A 20,307-nucleotide genomic window follows, 5' to 3' on the forward strand; every position below is an offset into this window, starting at 1 on the left:
AAAAAAGCTTATACCCAAATAAATTTGTTAATCTTTAAGGTGCTACTGGACTCCTTGTTGTTTTTGTGGATACAGACTAATATGGCTACCCCCTGATACTTGATAATCTTCCCTAGTTATTCTCTTACCTGTATTCATGGCCTAGATCGACCCTCCTCCCACATCCCCTCCACACACACACACGCACACTAGCTGAAACCAGATACCTCCATATCATGTACACAGAGCGAGACTTTTGACCGTCTTTGTGATTTGCCTAACCCGGTCACCTAGACTCAGGCCAGCGACAGGCAAAGAAGGAACATGCTCTCCCTGACCTGCTCTTGAGCTTCATGGCTTCTTTGGAGGTGGAGCTGGAGGGTGAGTCTAGTTCATCAAACTTCATGTTCTCCTTGTTCAGACACGAGCTTGGATGAGTCATTGTGCATCTAGGATGTTATTTTCATGCGTCAGAGCAGAACATCAGCCCCTTGCTCAGAGTGAGGGGGCAGCAGGAATGTTCTCGTTCTCTGCACACCACCCTCTTTGCATTGCATTACCCAGGCCGCTCCTAACTCTCAGAATGCCCGAAATGTGACCTCAGCAATCCGAGCCTGACCTCGTCGTCCTCCTTGCAACAGCAGGTCCCTCCTAGTTCTCTGGCCCTCTCCACGCAGGAGCTTGGCCTGCATTCGCTTGACCCAATCTATAACTGGGTTGGCTTTGAAATTTCCAAATGACGTTTGATCCCGTCTACACTGAGCAGCCGAAGCACGGTCAAAGCAAGGTACCTTTGAGTGGTTTAGAAGCTGGCTTTGATGCCAGTGGGGTTACAATACTAAGTGACAAGAGAGTCTCTCTCTCTCTCTCTCTCTCTCTCTCTCTCTCTCTCTCTGTGTCACACACACACACACACACACACACACACACACACACACACACACACACACACGGTGCAAGTCCCATGCAACCGGCTGCAGGGCTGTGTGCAGCATAGTGACCATGGAAGGCAGAGCAATTGTTTGCAGTATCAAGGAAGGCCAGACAAGCCAGGAGGGGCTTTAAGGAGGAATGAGGAATGAGCACATACTGGCCATGCTGGAATATCTTGACTCTCCCAACTGCTCACGCCAACCTGGCAAACCTGCTATGAAAACACAGGCTTTAGTTCAGACCAGTCACTCAAGGGAAATCCCACCAATAGCAGCTGCCAGTGCTAAGCTTTTGAAGGCTCTCCTGGTCAGCAGTGACTGGAGCACGGAAGATGGACAAAGGGGCTCATCGTTAAAGAGCTTTTAGCAAATCACGATGAGAAAAAGCCAGGCAAGGCACTCAGGGAGGTGAAAAATGGCCCTAAGCATTTAACAAGAAGATTCGAGTGCATTGTTTTCCCACAACCCCACCAGATGGGAAGCACTGGGTGCAAAGATGCCACTTGTGATTTTTGGTTTCTTGGACCGATTTGCATTGTACCTCATGCTTACAATACCGTTCAGACCCTTAATGCCTAGAGCCCTGCAAATCTGCCGATCTCTGTGGACCATGTTTGTGGATCAGGGACGGATTCAGGTTCAGATTTTGTATGTGCACAGGGCTCTATTAATGCCCCCCAGTCACTAGATGATGATCGAATCTCCCATCCGCAGCTGCCTTTAAAAACGGCTCTTTTTTTATTTTGAGAAGCGGGGGTAAGGGTTGGGAATGGATCATTCTTCAGAGCTAATCAGATCTGGGCCTCTTTGCTGATTCTGTCAGCATGGGGGACAAATGACAATGGGGCTTTTAGTAACCTGGCAACATGTCCCTTGGAAATTGAACTGAGACTTCCCCAGCTCGTTTCACACAGGCTGGTAGCAAGGTCTTATAAACAGCTTGGAGCCATGTTTGGGGGTGGAACCAGACACCTATCCGTGAAAGGCCTCACATCCTGCTACCAGTTCCTTTGGTGGCCACGTGTGGAACTTTCCACTAGTTGGTTTCATGGAATCATAGACTCATAGAATTTAGGGTCAGAAGGGACCAATGTGATCATCTAATCTGACCTTCTGCACAAAGCAGGCCATCCATTTCTATAACAAACCCCTAACCTATGTCTGAGTTATTGAAGTCCTCAAATTGTGGTTTGAAGACCTCAAGCTGCAGAGAATCCACCAGCAAGTGACCCGTGCCCCACACTGCAGAGGAAGGCGAAAAACCTCCAGGGCCTCTGCCAATCTGCCCTGGAGGAAAATTCCTTCCCGACCCCAAATATGGCGCCCAGCTAAACCCTGAGCATGTGGGCAAGACTCACCAGCCAGCACTCAGGAAAGAATTCTCTGCAGTAACTCAGATCCCATCCCATCCAACATCCCATCACCGACCACTGAGCATACTTAACTGCTGATAATGAAAGATCAATTGCCAAAATTAAGCTATCCCATCATACGATCCCTTCCATAAACTTATCAAGCTTAGTCTTAAAGCCAGATATGTCTTTTGCCCCCACTACTCCCCTTGGAAGGCTGTTCCAGAACTTCACTCCTCTAATGGTTAGAAACCTTTGTCTAATTTCAAGTCCAAACTTCCTAGTGTCCAGTTTATACCCATTTGTTCTTACCTTACCTTACAGACCATATATTATCAGTGGAGGGGTTGGTGACGTTTTTCACAGGGAAGGAAAAAAACATGAGACTCTTTTTGATGCAGTATTTTAACAAGAAATGTGACTGTGAATTCCAGGAGGAGGAGGTGTTTGTCTCCCTAGACTCAGAGCCTAGGCCTGGGAGCCCAGAAGTCCTGTGTCCTGTGCTCAGAGATGCCACTGCCTAGGTTTCTGAATAGTTTGCACGTACACAGCATTTTATAATGCTACTGAGTTAAGCCTCACAATGCCTCTGTGAAGCTATCAAATAATAGCCCTCCAGTTTACCGATGGGAAACTGAGTCTTGGAAAAAGTAAGTGATACACTAGCAGTTCAACATCAGAACTGGGATTAGAACACAGAGCAAGAGATGAAATTGGATGTATCAGTTGTCCTCTCTGAGTTATTTGCTCAGCTCTGCCTACGGGGGCCATTCCTGTCTGAAACGTCTGCAATTCAACCCTTTCTCTCACCAGCCTTTCCCAGGCAGGAATAGGCCATAGCTCTAAACCCAACAGGCCAAATGCCCTTCTGGGGTAACTCTACTGAAGTCAGTGGAGCTACAGCAGTGGAGAAATCGGCCCTTATTTAGTAACCTGCCACACAGGTGGCACTCGCTGTCTTGGGGCATCTCCAAAGAGTCCGCTTGGCTCACATCTTGATAGGCACCTACTGGTGCAGCTGTTTGGAAGCTTTCCTCTGGATTTGTTACATATGCAGCCATCAGGCTCTTCCTCACCTGGAGAATGATGCCTCGTTCACTAATAACCTTTAATATTATTACTATAAAAAATGGACTTCACTGTAGACAGAATGGTCCCTCTGACAATACCAGCATATTATTATTCTCCTGAGCCAAACGAGACTGAAGTAACTGGATTTAAACATACTAATCACCTGTTGGGGGCACAGACGTGGTGACTGGCACACTGGAAATGCCCTAGGTAGCTCAATAGAGAGGTGAGAGATTTGTTTTACTTGTGCTCAGCTAGTTCAGGAAGGACATTGCGGACAGGGATGTTATTCATAATACCCCTTTTCACATGTAATGCTTTTGGTACATCACAGGTTCTTTATTCACGGGAAAGTGGCCCTAAGGAGTGTAGTTTCCTTGGTTTAATTCATATTGCTCAGGGTTCATGCAGGTTTCATAGACCCCTTTGTGATGGAAGTCTTGGTTAGGCATCTTCTAGCAGATTATCTATGAGAGCAGGAGAAGCAGCTGGGACAAAATAGGACCTGGTCTCAGAACCTTTCCCTATAATCCAAACCCAACCTCTTTGGGGGTTGATTACATTTTCTATTTCCCCTGCCCTGACCCCTTACTTTCCATTTTCACCCTCCTATTGCTTTTCCCCATCTCCCCATTGACGTACAGAAAGGGGCACTCATCTTTAAAAGGGTCTTCAGCATTTGACTGACGGTACACATGGCAGTGTGTGGGGGGGGTCCTTGTTAAGACTGCTGTGTTTATGCTGACTGATGTTTACTGAATGCCATGCACACTTTAAGCCCCTGCCGTGTAAGCAGTGAGCTGTCAAGGTCCCTGTGCTGTGTTCTCGTTCCCAATATTAGACTTGCCCTCGGGTTGCAAGCCTTAGGCAGTCGAAGGCCTTTTCCTGTCGATAATATCCCATCGAACAGGTTTCTGTAGCCTAATCATCCTGCCAGGCAGCTATCTTTGCAAGAGATCATTCTAAAATAGAAACCAACGTAAATGCCAGTATTGACTAACATGCTGCTTCGGGGGAACCAGCTGGGCAGGTTTGGTGTCCCTTGCCTGGGAGTCATTCCGCCAACAGACAAGAAGCTAAACAATGAGAGCAGCACCCTCTGGCTTAATGGGACTGTGCTAGGAATCTTACCTTGGAGACACAGATCACAGAGTCACAGGACTGAAAGGGACCTCGACAGGTCTCTTGTCCAGTCCCCCGCACTCATGGCAGGGCTAAGTGTTACGTAGACCATCCCTGACAAGTGTTTGGCTAACCTGCTCTTTAAAATCTCCAGTAATGGAGATTCCACAACCTCCCTGGGCAATTTGTTCCAGTGCTTAACTACCCTGACAGGAAGATTTTCCTAATGTCCAACCTAAACCGCCCTTGCTGCAATTTAAGCCCATTGCTTCTTGTCCTATCCTCAGAGGTTAAATAGAATAATTTTTTCTCCCTCCTTGTGACAATCTGTTATGTACTGGAAAACTGTTCTCATGTCCCCTCTCAGTCTTCTCTTCTCCAGATTGAACAAATCCAATTTTTTCAATCTTCCCTCAGAGGTCCTGTTTTCTAGACCTTTTATCATTTTTGTTGCTCTTCTCTAGACTTTCTCCAGTTTGTCCACATCTTTCCTGAAACGTGGTACCCAGAACTGGACACACTACTTCACCGGAGGTCAAACCAGCACAGAGTAGAGTGAAAGAATCCCTTCTCATGTCATGCCTAAAACACTCCTGCTAATACAGCCCAGAATGATGTTTGCTTCTTTTTTTTTTTGCAGCAGTGTTACGCTGTTGACTCAGGGCTTGTCTACATCAGAAAGTTGCAGCGCTGGTGAGGGAGTTACAGCGCTGCAACTTTGAAGGTGTACACATCTGCAGGGCATCACCAGCGCTGCAACTCCCTGTTTGCAGCGCTGGCCGTACTCCCGTTTTGTCTCAGGTGTAGAGGATCCAGCGCTGGTGATCCAGCGCTGGTAATCCAATGTAGACACTTACCAGCGCTTTTCTTGACCTCCGTGGAAGGAGGAAGCCTCTGGTAATCAAACTGGTCTCCTTCCCCGGTTTGCTCTCGCGTTCCCGGAACCCCGAGCAAGCAGGTCTCCTTCCCTGCGGTTTGCAGGGTGGTTCGGGGAACGCGAGAGCAAACCGCGGCGAAGCTGGTCTCCTTCCCTGGTTTGCTCTCGCGTTCCCTGAACAAGCAGGTCTCCTTCCCTGCGGTTTGCTGCGCTTTTCTTGACCTCCGTGGAAGGAGGAAGCCTCTGGTAATCAAACTGGTCTACTTCCCTGGTTTGCTCTCTCGTTCCCGGAACCCCGAGCAAGCAGGTCTCCTTCCCTGCGGTTTGCAGGGTGGTTCGGGGAACGCGAGAGCAAACCGCGGCGAAGCTGGTCTCCTTTCCCGGTTTGCTCTCTCGGTCCCGGAACCCCGAGCAAGCAGGTCTCCTTCCCTGCTGTTTGCTGGGTGGCTCCGGGAACGCGAGAGCAAACCGCCGCGAAGCTGGTCTCCTTTCCCGGTTTGCTCTCGCGTTCCCGGAACCCCCCTTGAAGCCGCCCAACAGCGCTGCAGTGTGGCCACATCTAACACCACTTGCAGCGCTGGTTGCTGTAAGTGTGGCCACTCTGCAGCGCTGGCCCTATACAGCTGTACTAATACAGCTGTAACTACCAGCGCTGCAAAATTTTAGATGTAGACATGGCCTCATATTTAGCTTGTGGTCCACTATGACCCCCAGATCCCTTTTCGCAGTACTCCTTCCTAGGCAGTCATTTCCCATTTTGTCCGTGTGCAACTGATTGTTCCTTCCTAAATGGAGTGCTTTGCACTTGTCCTTCTCATGGTCTCTGCTAGGAGCTGTCTGGTAATGAGAGAAGGAGAGCTGGAACAATAACCTGCTCATCCTTTCCAGGAACAGGGCGGAAAAGAAGAACCCAGAGCTCCTTAGCCTCAATAAAGACCAGGCCCATTGACCCACTGTAGTGTCTGTTTCTCAAATGTGGCCACCAGGGGCTTTTCTTGCTGCCGCAGCCTCATGGGTAGTGATTGGGGGGTGGGGATAGGGGAGGCAAAGCAGCAGTCCCTCCTCTGGGGTCACCAGCAGGGGTTGATCCCTGCCCCTTTCTGGAGCCACAAACACTGTAGTTGCAGGTGACCAATGTGAGTTCCCCACAAGCCCTGGGGTGGTGGGCAGCAGGCTTTGGCCATGCCATGGCCGGCTCCGTCCCCCAGCTGCAGGGCTTCAGGCTCTGGCCCCAGACTCACCTCCTCCATTGCCCTGACCCCTGCTGCTTCCTCCACCTCCCACCATCATGTCCCCCATTGGTCCTGGCCCTCCTGCCGCTTTACCCTTTTAATTCTATTTGCAAAAAGAGCGGGAATTATGGGACCAGATCCTCAGGACTTCAGCAGAGCTACACCACCCACCTTCCACCAGCAGAGGAGCTGACCCCTCGTGCCCACAAACTGTTCAGAAAGGGTGATGCCACCAAAAACAACACAGGAGGATATTGTGATTCACCCATCTGTTCTCAGAGGCACCTCACAACTGTGAGCCCCCCCCCCCGCACCGTTTTCTTTCACTCTTCAGTATTTACATGAATGCAAAAGCTGATTAAAATCAGGAGAAGGCTGCCAAACTCAATGGCGAGGAAGAGTCATTATTATTACTTTCTTATTCATCATTGTTAGTGCTGCTGAGCTAAACTCATTGTCTTTGGTGGGAGTATTGCCTGAGGAAACATTAAGAACAAAATGAAGGTTAAGGGGTGATTTGTTTAAAAACTCAAACTACCTACATGGGGAACAAATATTTAATAATGGGCTCTTCAGTCTAGCAGAGAATGGTATAGCATCATCCAGTGGCTGGAAGTTGAATCTAGACAAATTCAGACTGCAAATAAGGTGTCCATTTTTAACAGTGAGACTAATTAATCACTGGAACAACTTACCAAGGGGCGTGGTAGATTCTCCATCACTGACAATGTTTAAACCCAGATCGGATGTGTTTCTAAAAGACCTGCTCTAGGAGTTATTTGGGGGAAGTTTTATGGCTTGTGTCATACAGCAAATTAGACTAGTAGATGATCCCAGTGGTACCTCCTGGCCTTGGGATCTATTAATCTAGGACCTCTCCAGGTCTAGCTCATTATTATACACTTCTACCCCCATATAACGTGACCCGATATAACACAAATTCAGATATAACGCGGGAAAGCAGCACTCCGGGGGGGGGGGGGCAGGGCTGCGCACTCCAGTTCAATATAATGCAGTTTCGCCTATAAACGGTAAGATGTTTTGGCTCCCGAGGACAACGTTATATCGGGGTAGAGGTGTAATTATCATTATAATATTTTATTAATAGGTTGTTTTACTGAGACATATTCTCCATCAGGCTACAGCAATCCAGAATTAATTTTCCTCTTTCACGGGATGAATTTGCAGCTGGACCTGCCAGGAACACAGTCTTCCAACGAACTGTGATCCAAACAAACCCCCTAGGGGCCTGGGATGGCCTGAGTGAAGGATTGGCATTCTTCCCTTCCACACCCCTTCACCAGCTTCTGTATTTCAGCTCTAAACCCCCTTTTTTCTTCATCCGGTGGAGGATGGGCCAACTCATTCCAATGGTCAGGCCATGGGAGAGGCTTATCTCTTCCCCACCCTCCCCAAGCACAACTGTTTTCTATTTATAATCATTTGTTGTCCGTAACACCTCCTGAAAAGCAGACACCACAGGGACTCACTGGTAACAAAGGAGGATGGCTCAGGGTGCCTTAGCAAGGGGTAAGGATTCTGTATTTGTCCTGTCCGAACACTTTGCTTCTAGCCAGTTTTTAGCTTTAGAAGCCATCACGTTTTTATGGGCCTTTTAAACTGTTTCCACACTTTCCCCTTGACATGCACATCAGGTAATTGTATGTCTAACAAGCAGCTTTGTGTAAGCAGATGCAGGGTTTAAGCATGCGGCGGGAGTATGCGCAGACTGAGAGGCCTGGCTGAAATTTTCTCTCTTTTTCTTTAACACAGTGACTCCATCTAGCGTACTAATAATCCAGATCAGAGATTGTGGGGCACATTGGTGGAGTAACTGTGCATTCACAGCAGTTTGGAATCCAGCCTGGGATGCCAGGCCAGGGAACAATATATGATATGTAATCTGCTCCAGAACTGGAGTAGGAACTCTCTGTGAGCAGACTCTGAGGCTACGTCTACACTACAGGATAAATTCGAATTAGCTTAAACCGATTTTATAAAACAGATATTATAAAGTCGATTGTGCGCGTCCACACTAGGCACATTAATTCGGTGGTGTGCGTCCATGGTCCAAGGCTAGCGTCGATTTCTGGAGCAGTGCACTGTGGGTAGCTACTGTAAAATAATGAGGCCAATAACTTCGATTTGCATCCACACTAACCCTAATCCGATATACTAATATCGATTTTAGCATTACTCCTCTCGTTTTGTAGGAGTACAGAAATAAATTTAAAGAGCCCTTTAAATCAATATAAAGAGCAGTGTAGTGTGGACGGGTGCAGCGTTAAATCCATTTAACGCTGTTAAAATCGGTTTAACAGCGTAGTGTAGACCAGGCCTGAGAATGGAGAGTACATGCTGCCTGCAATCTGGAAAGCGGGTGGAAAGAAAGAAAACCTCACTGAGAACTTTTTAGATCTCTTAGGCAGTGCACTACAATGCAGTGCACTACAATCCAATCCAATGCAGTACCACTCCACAGCTCTGCCTGCAATATATAAACTCGAACACAGTTTAAAGTGTTTCCACTGACTTCAAGGAAAGTTTTGACTTACTAGGGAAAGCAGGACTGGGCCCTTTCTCACTTGTTGAAATGTTTCACGAAGGAACTCATTCACTCTCAAGGAAGTTCAAACTAACAGGTTTTTTTAAAAGGATCTTTTTCAAAGCACCATTTGAGAAACTGACCTGTCACTCCCCCTGCTTGAGAGTAACATTCCCCACCCTGGAGTGATAAGACCGGGACAGACCTGTTCCTTAGCATTACTCATCCCAGGGACACCAGGCACTAGCAGAAGCTGGGTTTTCAGCTCTCCTGCTAACAGGTGGGTGAACATCTTTATTTGGTTTAAAGAAATTTCACTCTAATAAAAGCAGGAGAAAACAGATGCCCAGATTGGAGCAATGATGAAACAATATTAACTTTATAGCCAGTAGTACTGTGGAGTAGTTAGAATGTAATGAGATGTAGCTGAAAGTTTACTAACATGACTTGTTTCAGAGGGGTAGCAATGAAATAATTATGCTGTGGAATGTGTGAACAACCTATTGATCTGATCTCTAGCTTTTTATTTTCTACTAGCTATTTCTAGTTGATGTGATTGCTCTCTGTCTCTAGCTGGGGTAAAGAGGAGATGTGACACCTAAGTGGTCTCACTCTGGTTTTATACAGATATAATTGTGTGGACTACAATGGAGTTACTCCTGATATGTCGTTTAGATTCAGAGCCAGTGGTATGTAAGAATATGTGGTACCCTTATAAATATCCAGATCAGAGTACCGATAAATATTTCTGTTTAGTACATGAGGAATGCTAATTAGAGATGATGAGCAGGGTTCTGCTCTCAGCTTCATAGGTGCATTGCCCTGTGATTGCTAGCAGAATTTGTCCCATTACTTCTAAAGCGGAAAAACGGGAAATCCATAGATGCTGGAATTAGGGGGTGCTGCATCCCCTGCCTTGAAGAGGTTTCCATCATATTCAGGGTTTACAGTTTGGTTCAGTGGCTCTCAGCCCCCCTACTATGCACATTGTTCCAGCGCCCCAGGGAAATCACACCTTTGACACAGTTCTGCATTTGCAATGTTAATTTTTATTCAGATGTCTGATTATCTGACAAAGAAAATAAGCCACACAAATTGCCATGTGAATTCCAGGGACAAGACGCTGAGTCTCCTTGTGTGTTAGGGAAACAGGGAGGGCCAGAGATTTAGCTGGTCTAAACTGGCACAGGTCCACTGAGTTTGGTGGAGCATCTGCCTTGGGATCTTTTTAGCGAGGTTCATAGTGTACAACCCCAGGTGCTTAACCTGTTTGTGGGGTTTGGCTGGAATTCTTGGGCTTTCTCACTGTGTGCTAAAAGCAGGATGACTTTTTGGGGACCATGACAAACACCTCTGGTGTGGTTTGGAACGCTCTGAAAGGCACAGGCTCCTGCAGTTGAGTGAGTGGGCAGGAATGCATGAACTCCACTGAAAGGCACTGTAATCCTATCCTGCCTCACAGACCACCCTTTAACACGCCAGAGAGTCCTGCGCCTCTTCAGTAGGATCAATGAGACAGGTGACAGGAGTGTCTAAGGGCATGGGAAAATGCTGCTCTGAGGAGAGATTGAAAAGACTTGGATTGTTTACCTGAGAGGCGAGACATGTAAGAGGTGACATGATGAAAGTATATACACTAACAAATGGTTCAGGATGGTTGGGAGCTTCTTTTCTCCCTGGATCATAATACACAAGAGCAAGAGTCACATTCAAAATTGATAAATGGAAATGCTTTTTCACTCAACTTGTAAGTAGACTGTGGAACTCACTGCCACAGGAAGTCACTGAAGCCAAAACGTAGCATGATTCCAGTAGGGATTGACACTGATATGGATAACAAGACTAACTAGAGTTAGAAGCGATAATGCTATTATTATTTATTATTATTATTATCATTCTTTTTGGAAGGGATTTGAAACCTCAGGTAGCATTCTACCATGTGCACATGGACTGGCTTCCTGGTGCCTCCTCAAACTTCTTCCCTTCTGCAACCTGTGTTCCTCTCTCCAAGTTCCATGCAGGTTGCTACATCTTTCCTTTTAACAATTGATGTTGTGTCTTTTGTGTTTGCTGACTTGCTGGAACCAGAGGTTACTAGTACATATCCCATTTTAGAGACATGGCCTGGACTGCCACTCCATGGCAGTCTCTTAGGGCTCAGTCTTTCAAGTGTGTTTGTTGTCAAACCAGTCTCCCACTTCTTGATTGCATTATTGCTTGGGGGGTGGAGGAGCGGGGGGACTTGCGTCAACCCTGTTGCTGCCTGTTCTGTTTGGTGGCAGCCTCTGTATTGCTCATGTACCTAGTTGCTTCTGACTCCCCTACTCAAGCCAGCTGATGGCTGAGGTTCTTTTTTTGTCCTCCTTATCCTGGCCTTGACCCCGTCTGTGTGTCAATTGCTATGATCTCCCAAGCAATAGTGCCTCTGGTTTTGTGGGTTTCTTATTGACAGCCTGCATCTGCCCACGGTCCTCAAAATGGTTTTTATTGTACACCAGCACCTGGTCATATTTCTACAGTCTAATATTGCTGCTTATCCATGTTGCTGGGATTACATTACAGAGGGCTCTGAAATCCAGTTGGAATCAAATTGGTGATTGATCGAATAACTTGGCTGTGAACATGGCATTTGAATGGCTGGCAGCCTTCTGCAGTGCATGCACATTGATAATAGTCTTTGGAGCTGCTAAAGTCACACTGCAGACATGCTCCTCTTCACTGGATGTCTTTACATCCTCATTCACTGCATGAACCGCTGCCCTTGTCTTCCGGGGGTAGCTGCAGCGCAAAGTGGGTCTGTTTCCCAGCCTGTTACACCATTGCCCATAGGCTGGGCATTTTTCTTTCTGCCCTTCGTGTTGCTTTCCACAGTGTCTACGCTGCACCCTGATGCCTGCGTTCTTGGCCAGTCTGTCTCTGTCCCGCTTTCTGAGTTCCTTTAGCTTGAGCCCATGTACTTGTTCTGCACTAGTGACAATTGTTTTGATCCTTTCCAGCCTAGGCAGTTCAGGTGCACTTGCTATTTGGAGGCATTTCTCTAGGGTTAGATCTGATTGTCTCAACAATCTGTCTGTCACAGAGTGTGAGGAAGTCAGGGCCATGCACCCCCAATTCCTGCGATTCACCGTGACTCTCAGCCAGCCAGTAAGACGGAAGGTTTATTAGATGACAGGAACACAGTCCCAAACAGAGCTTGTAGGTACAACCAGGGCCCCTCAATCAGGGGGGTAGGGAGCTTATCCCTCAGCTTTGGGGCTCCCTCCGCTTCCCTAGCCAGTTCTAAACTGAAACCCCTCCAGCAGTCTCCTCCAGCCACTGCCCCTGTCTCCTCCCCCCACCTTTGTCCAGTTTACCGGGCAAAAGGTGTCACCTGGCCCCAACCCTGCTCCTGGGGTCAGGTTACATGCTCAGGTATTGTCACCCTGGTATCCCATCAGCAATGCAGACAATCTGAATAAAACTCCCACGTAACATTCCCCGGTCAATCCACCCCGCTCCCTACTCCATCACACTGTCCCATAAGCTGGAATCCCAGGTCCCACAAATGATCCTGTCTCAGGTTAGGGAATCTTTTAAGGCTCTAAAGTTACATGTGGATGTCAGAGTTCTCAGCTCTGTGATGGAAGGATCTATTTTCTCTTCTGCTTCTTGGTTTTGAGTAAAGAAACAGTATCTCTCTACGGTCTCATTCTGTTCAGTACTCATCAGACACTTTTATCAGCTGTTTCAGTGTTTCAGGTATTATTCCTGGCAACAGGGTCTCACTCACTTCTCATCTTTTCTCCCCGGTGACATTGTAAAAAAGTTTTACCTTCGTTCTTTTGTCTTTATCCCCCGCTATCAGATATGTATCCAGATCCAATTCTTGCTTCCCCTGCATCCATGGATGCACAAGCTTTTGCCTGGAAATCCAGCATTCCTGGTGCTTTGCATCCTCCCATGCTGCCTGTTTTCTCTGTTTCTAGGTGCTGCTTTGTCTTCCTGTTAATTACACCCTCTTCCTTGCTGTGGTTCTCTCTACCCTGCTCCCACCATGTTTCATCGACCATGTCCTGAGGTAATTACATGAGAGGACTCCACATTTCTAAACTAAACTGTCTCTTTATTAAGAGCATGCATTGTAGTGATAGCCATGTCGGTCCCAGGATATTAGAGAAAGAACTTTACAGAACTGGTGCAGCTGTAACTGACATTCCAGCCATGTGCTCACAGACTGACTTCCTGGTGCATCCTCCAAACTCTTCCTTCCTGCAATCTGTGCTCTTCCCTCCAAGTTCCATACAGGTTGCTATATATGTGTGACAGAGAAAGAGAGAGAGTGGATGTGAGTCTGGCTCCCAGCTCAAAGGGATTATTTTTTAACTACTCTTTGCATGATTCACCGTCTGGCTTTCCTTGCTTAACACACAAGGCACAGAGATGTTTTCTCCATTTATATCCAACAGATAGGTTTGAAAGATGATGCTGCTGTCACGTAGAAGCTGGCAAAGGGCATGTAAAGTCAGGGGTAATATCTAACAGGAATGATTCATTGTCATTCTTGTTGCCATCTCAAAGATATGCACTAGCTCAGCTAGTAATTATAGGCTCGATGCAGAAACCACTGAGTGAAGTTCTGCAGCTTGTGTTATACAGCAGGTCAGCTTGTATCATGATAAGGTCCCTTCTTGTTTTAAAATCTGTGAATTGATATTTTTATTGTATTTCTATCTAAATAACCTTTGGCTTGAGGGGTCAGATTAAGCAATATACTCTGGCGGCTTTGCAGCCCTCCAGCAATACAAAACAGTATTAAACCCAACATAACTGGCCAGCTATACAGGGTTTACATCTGTGTTGTACTGTCAGAGCAGCACAAAGCAACTGAAGTGTGACAGTGACTCCAGCCACAATACCAGAGTGCTCATACTGTGTCTACATAACCACAGGTTTCTTATCTCATTCTACTTACTACATTCCCTCTGTTGCTTCTTATACACCCTGATTGTGTCTTGTCTTAGACTGTAAACTGTTTGAGGAAGGGACTGTCTCTTCCTCTATGTTTGCACAATACTAGCACACTGTAGTATAAATAATAATAATTTTGAAAGGCTCAGACTAGAGTTGTGCAAATCTTTTGGAAAGAAAACAGCATAAAAACATCAGAACCTGTCCGGTTTTTGGTTGAGTTATCATCCGTAACTTGCCCAGAATCTCAGATTCATTCAAGGTTTCCTGGAGGCTCACAAAAAAAATGCCAGTTGTCCAAGAGACTGAGCTGCTGCAAGCCATAAAAATATCTCACAATATTTGTTTTGTAGATTTTGCATTCAAATTGTTCCCACTTCATTTGCACAAATTCCCTCCTTCCCTGTATTGGCAGGGCGGGCAAAAGCCCGAGATTCTCACAGAAACCCCAGGAAAACACAAATGATCACATTTGCAATGGGAAGGTCACCAACTTCACTCAAAAAACAATCCCATTTTTGCCTGCAATAGACCCACTTTGCCATGAAAAATCTCCACATTGTCTGAGTTCCTACCAAAATGTGAAAGCCTTTGATTTCAAGTTATTTTGCATTTTGTTACAAATATTCCACATGCTCCCAGCTTTGTGTGAAGCTGGGCAGATTTATGGCTTGGGTAGAACACAGGAAAAACTCGAGTTCAACTGAGTGGTCCTTTGGGTTCTGGCACTCGTCTGAATCCCAGATTCAAATCAGGGGCCGTGAAGCCCTGAAATCAATGATCGTGCCCTGCTTTCTTTCTCTCATATATATCAATTTAGCACTGGGTGTTTGACTTTAAGGCAGCAAATGATTTGCTTTACCTCATTATTGTCAGTTACTTTAGGGGTCATGCCACTGACTGCCCCGACTCAGTAGCTAGGCCAGATATACTCTCATCTGACGCTAAAGGAATGTCACCCTTTAGCACATTAATATTGTCTAGGCTGTCACACCAATGAAGGCCTGGGGAGATACCAGCCTTCTCTCCTCCTTACAGCACCAAAAGCTTGACACAGTGTTCACTCTGCCTGGCTTCTCATGTGAAAGGCACGCTGGTTTTCCTTCTGGTAGGTCGTACTCACTGGGTGGAGAGAATGGGTCTGATTCTGCACTCATACAGCACTGGGGCTCCACTGGTTTCAGTGGAGTTCCTCCTGGTACACTGGTATAGAGGAGAATCGGGACGATGTGCTGAAGCTGGGTGCTCAGCAGTAAGTCGGTGCTGCCTGCTACTCCTTTCCTGGAGGTGTGTGGCCCCTCTTCCCACTTCACCATGCCAGCCAGGAGCGCTGCGTCAATGCAGGGAATGGGGTGGGAATTTGTAGCTGGGATAGGCCAGTTGCAGATTACCACTGCCTAGAGCCAGGGGAAAGCAAGACATGAATTGTGGCTGCTGGAGACCCAGTTTCTTAGTTGGAGATTCTCCTGCGGCAGCACAACGACAGGCTGAATCCTTGTTCTACAGTCTAGCGGTGTGATTGCTTGCTGGGGGCAGGTTTGTTCTAAGCCACTAATGTGTCTGGGATATAATCAGCTCCCGTGTAAGATGAATTACTTTTATGTAAAGCAAACTGATTTGGGTCTTGGTTTTGCACATATTCCTGACTAAGGTTTGGGACATAAATCAGTTGTCAGTAGTGTTGCTAGTTTACATGAATGGTGCATTCATCTGACGGGAATTAACCTGACATAGAGAGCTTCAGTGTGATAGAAGCTTACTCAATATGTCCTCTGTGTGTATTCTGTTTTCCAGACCTAATCTGAGAACAAAGACATTTCACAGCCAAGATGAGCTGCATTTCCTACATATTGGCTTTTGCCCTTTGCCTGGGTGAGTTTACTTGTTTTCTCAATGTATAATCAGTGCATCCATTCGCTAGAGCAAACTGTCAGAAGAGCAGGCTCTCAAACATGGATTTAAATAGTTTGTCTTCTGTTTTATTCCACCCAGCCTTAACCTAGATCTACACTAGGGGAGGAGTCGCGAATAGCGTAGCTGAAGTTGCGTATCTTAGGTCGATTTACGTGGCCATGAGGATGGCGGCAAGTCGACTGCTGCCGCTCCCCCATTGACTCTGCTTCCGCCTCTTGCACGCGGTGGAGTTCTGGAGTCAATGGCAGAGCGATCGAGGATCAGTTTTATCGCGTCTACACTAGATGTGATAAATCAATCCCCAGTAGATCGATCACTACCTGCTGATCCGGCGGGTAGTGTAGACATACCTTTAGGTTACAGTGGCTTTTAATTTACAAATCCACATTGCTCCCAAGTTCACTGAAGCTGTCCAAGAATTCTGTCTAAGGGCTCCATCCAATACCCTATTCAAGTCCAGGGGCATCTTTCCATTGACTAACTGGGCACTGGATAGGAAATGTATTGCACTATTCACACTCTTCCAGAGGAGAGTATACCCACCCTGTCACTATATACACTAACTCACTCTCTTTTCAACTGGCCAACACACAATCAATGAATGGGTTAGATTATTTGAGTCCCGCTTCCTTGAAAGTGACTATAGCATTCTAGGCTGCTGCATTTTTATAATATGCTCTTTTGATCCTTCAAATAGTATTTGCCTTAGTACAGTAACTGTATTAGCTTATCAGAATGACTTATCAATAAGGAGGTGAAGAAAAGACTCCTTGTCACAGACTATAAATTAAGGGATGCTTTACAAGACTCCTCTGATAGTTTTAGAATTTTGATTTAATCTTGTTTAAATAACTATGGGCTGTTTTTAACACTATTCCAATTTGCTGCAGGATTTCCAATGGACCCGGTGAAAGCTGCATCAGTAAGTTGTTTTGCCATCTGCTAAAATATCATCAAGACACTAACGCAGCTCCTAAGGAATGCTAACAATGAGGTATTTCAGGTCACTCAGCAAATCCTACCAGATAGTCCGATGCGAGAGAGATCAGCAGAGACCTCTAAAAGAAGGGTGAAAACAGGGCAATAAGAAATTAGGATGATAAGATGTTGAAACTGGCCCATGCAATAGAAACCAATGATAATACTAAGGCTATATAAAGTAGAAGGAAAAGAGCTGCATTGGACCTGACATTTAAAAAAAATGTAGGTACATAAATGAACACCCAGTTGCACATATAAAGTAAGTGCAGTTATGGTGAGAGAATTATTAATTATTACTATTATTATTTGTTTGCATTACCATGGTGTCTCTGAGCCCAAGTCATGGATCAGGACCCCATTGTGCTAGATGTTGTACTAAAGTAGATCGTGTGTAATTATCTAATTTGCATATCAATCATAGTAATTGCATGAAAAAAATAAACAATTATTTTGTACAGATATTTGTATCCTGAATCCAGCCCACTAGTTTGTCTTGTGCCTCTGTTGTGGGATCATGTCCTACAGCATATTCTGTCTCTAAGTAAGTGGCGTGAGGGCCACGATCTGGATGTGTCATGGCTGAGGAATGCCATGTGAGAACTGCAATGGAGCAACATGCTGAGAACAAGGTGTTGCTGCATTCTGGTGGTGGGTGACAGTTAGTTCTGTATAGAGAGGGCCTGGTCCTGGGTCTGGCTCAGTTCCAACACATGCAGCACCCAAGGAAGATAGAAAAAGTAACTTTCTGCCACCTTTGCAGCTTCCCAATGCTGCATCTGAGCTTCTGCTTGGCCCTTGTTGTAACTCTGAACAGACTCAGAGCAGCTGTGATTTTTTCTCAGCTGTCTACAGCCTCAGGGGGCCATTCCAGCTGTTGTAGAAAGCTGATAGCAGTGGCACTCCGGCCACACCCCTTCTGTCAGAGGCAGCAGCTTTCCAATCCCCCCTGCACTGCTCCAGTGTCACAGAGGAGTGGTAACAGCCCAGAACATCCAGCCCACCGTCTGTGAAATGACTTGCCGCCTTGAAGGACGAAAGAAGTTCTACAACATAAGAACTTGGCATTATATTAAGATATGGTATTGTAGCCATAATAAAGTCTGTGGTAGGACCATGTCAATCACTCATGCAAAAAAGTGAAAGACTAAATTTCTTTGTTTGCCTTTTTTCCCCCTCCCACTCTAGTGTCCTGCGCCTGGCATTCAGATAAATGGTATGTGATTGCCGTGTACAATCTATCATTGTATTTTGTGATAAGCCTTAAGGTTTGTTGTGGGGAGGAAACATTGTTAATTTTTTCTTTTTCTTCCTCTTTTATCAGCAACAGAAGTTTGCGAGAACATAACCAGGTATTTGCAGAAAATAACTGGAAAAATCTTTTTTGGAAGCATAGTTTGGCTGTTGCATGCTTTCCCAGAGTAGGTTCAAAGTCATCTTAATGAGAGGTGGGAGGAGATTATCTTTCTAAACCCTACACTTTGGAATCATAGACAGGTCCATAATCAACTCGTATTTTAAAGGTTCAGTTCTGCATTATGGTAACTCTCAAACGGGAAACCTAGCTGGCTCATTGGGTGCTCAGGGTTAGTACAGGAGGACTATGATTGGATGAACCATCTCAGAATGAACCTGCCCAAGGCTAGGCAAAATCCAGGTTCATCGCATTGGTGAAGCCCTTGTTTGCAAAGACTGATTAAATGAGTCCTTCTAGCATCACCAAGGTCTGATGTATTGACATTAGACTTGGAGAAGACTAACAAGCAAATTCAAGCTACAGTAGGTGGGTGCAACTCCCACTAAAGTCCCATTCAGTGATGACCTAAACAGATGGGTAAGTTACACACTGGGTGTACATTGGTCAGAATATGGATGTATTTGCACCAATTTGACATATTGAGTGTAACTTGCACGCCAAGAGAATGTAGCAGGAAAAGCAACAAACAGGAGACTGTGAGAGGAAGCAGGATATTCTCACACTATATATTCCCCACCATCCCCAACACTCAGATTCAGCTCTGCCCTAATGGTGCCAGATACAACCACAGATCACAATGGGAGCTGCACCTGCTTATGCCAAAGCTGAATTTGTTCAACCAGCCTGGGACAAGTTATGCCACTCTGCCACTTACAGCTTTTCTCTGACCAGTTTACACTCAATGCGCAGCCTATATGAGTAGTTAGAAAACATGTATTTAAAGACTCTGCACATGCTGATACTTTGGCATTGTTTTCAGTGGAAGCTAAACTCACATACCATATGTTCTGAGCTGAAAAAGAAGCAGCTCGTTAGCCAGTCACTAAAGACACTGAATTAACGTTTGTTTCACTCATGTGTTTGCTCTTATGGAGTACATTGCCATTTCTTCCTCTTTTCACAGTAATAATGTTGGAGGGGCCTCAAATTTCACTCATTTAATCTGTGACAATGTGAGTATCACAAAGTGCTAGTCAAGAGGTTGCAAATATCCTTCCTATTCCAGTCTACCTTATTTCATTGCAATGTTAACATCTTGCTAGCTTCCATAATTTCAAACTGGTTGAGTTTGCTAGGACGTTATGGGCATTGATAACAAGGAAATGATGATTCTAAGAGTCACAGTCCCCTGCTTGGTCCAACCCCTGCTCCAAAGGGAGGGTCTTTATCAGAACTTTTCCCTCCATACTGGCCAGTGCCCACTGTTGCACTTCTCCTCACGCACCTGAGCAGAAGGAAGGGGGAGCAGCAGCCCCATGGAAGTGACATGGGATGTCCATAGGCTATACAAGGGAGCTAGGAGAGGCCCTGCTCTCCCTTACTCTCCCAGAGTAGTAGCATAAATTTAGGTAATAGCCATACCAGAACCAGGCCAGGTTCAGGGTGTAAATACCTTCACAGGGAGAAAATACTGGGCCTAAAGGGGTCTTTAATCTAGTGGAGCAAGATGTACGAAGAACCAATAGCTGGAAGCTGAAGCCAGACACATTCCAATAAGAAATAAGGCACAGTTTTTTAACAGGGAGAGTGATTAATCACTGGAACAAATTAGCAAGGGAAGTGGTGGTGTCTTCAAATCAAGACTGGGGCCTTTTCTGGAAGATTTACCTTAGTTAAACACAAGCTAGTGGGCTCAATACAGGAATAACTGAGTGGCCAATGAGGGTCTGTCATACAGAAGGTCAGATAGATTATCAAGTAGTCCTTTCTGGCCTTAAACTCTATGAATAACTTGGGGTTAATTGCTATCATGTCAAGCAGGAAGTGATGTTGTCATTTTGGAGAAAGAAAGAAAGAAAGAAAGAAAGAAAGAAAGAAAGAAAGAAAGAATTATTTATTGTCTAGGTCAATGGATTTGTTTCTTCTCCAGCTACACAACTT

This window comes from Gopherus evgoodei, chromosome 10 (genome assembly GCF_007399415.2).
Source record: "Gopherus evgoodei ecotype Sinaloan lineage chromosome 10, rGopEvg1_v1.p, whole genome shotgun sequence".
Classification (NCBI taxonomy): Eukaryota; Metazoa; Chordata; order Testudines; family Testudinidae; genus Gopherus; species Gopherus evgoodei.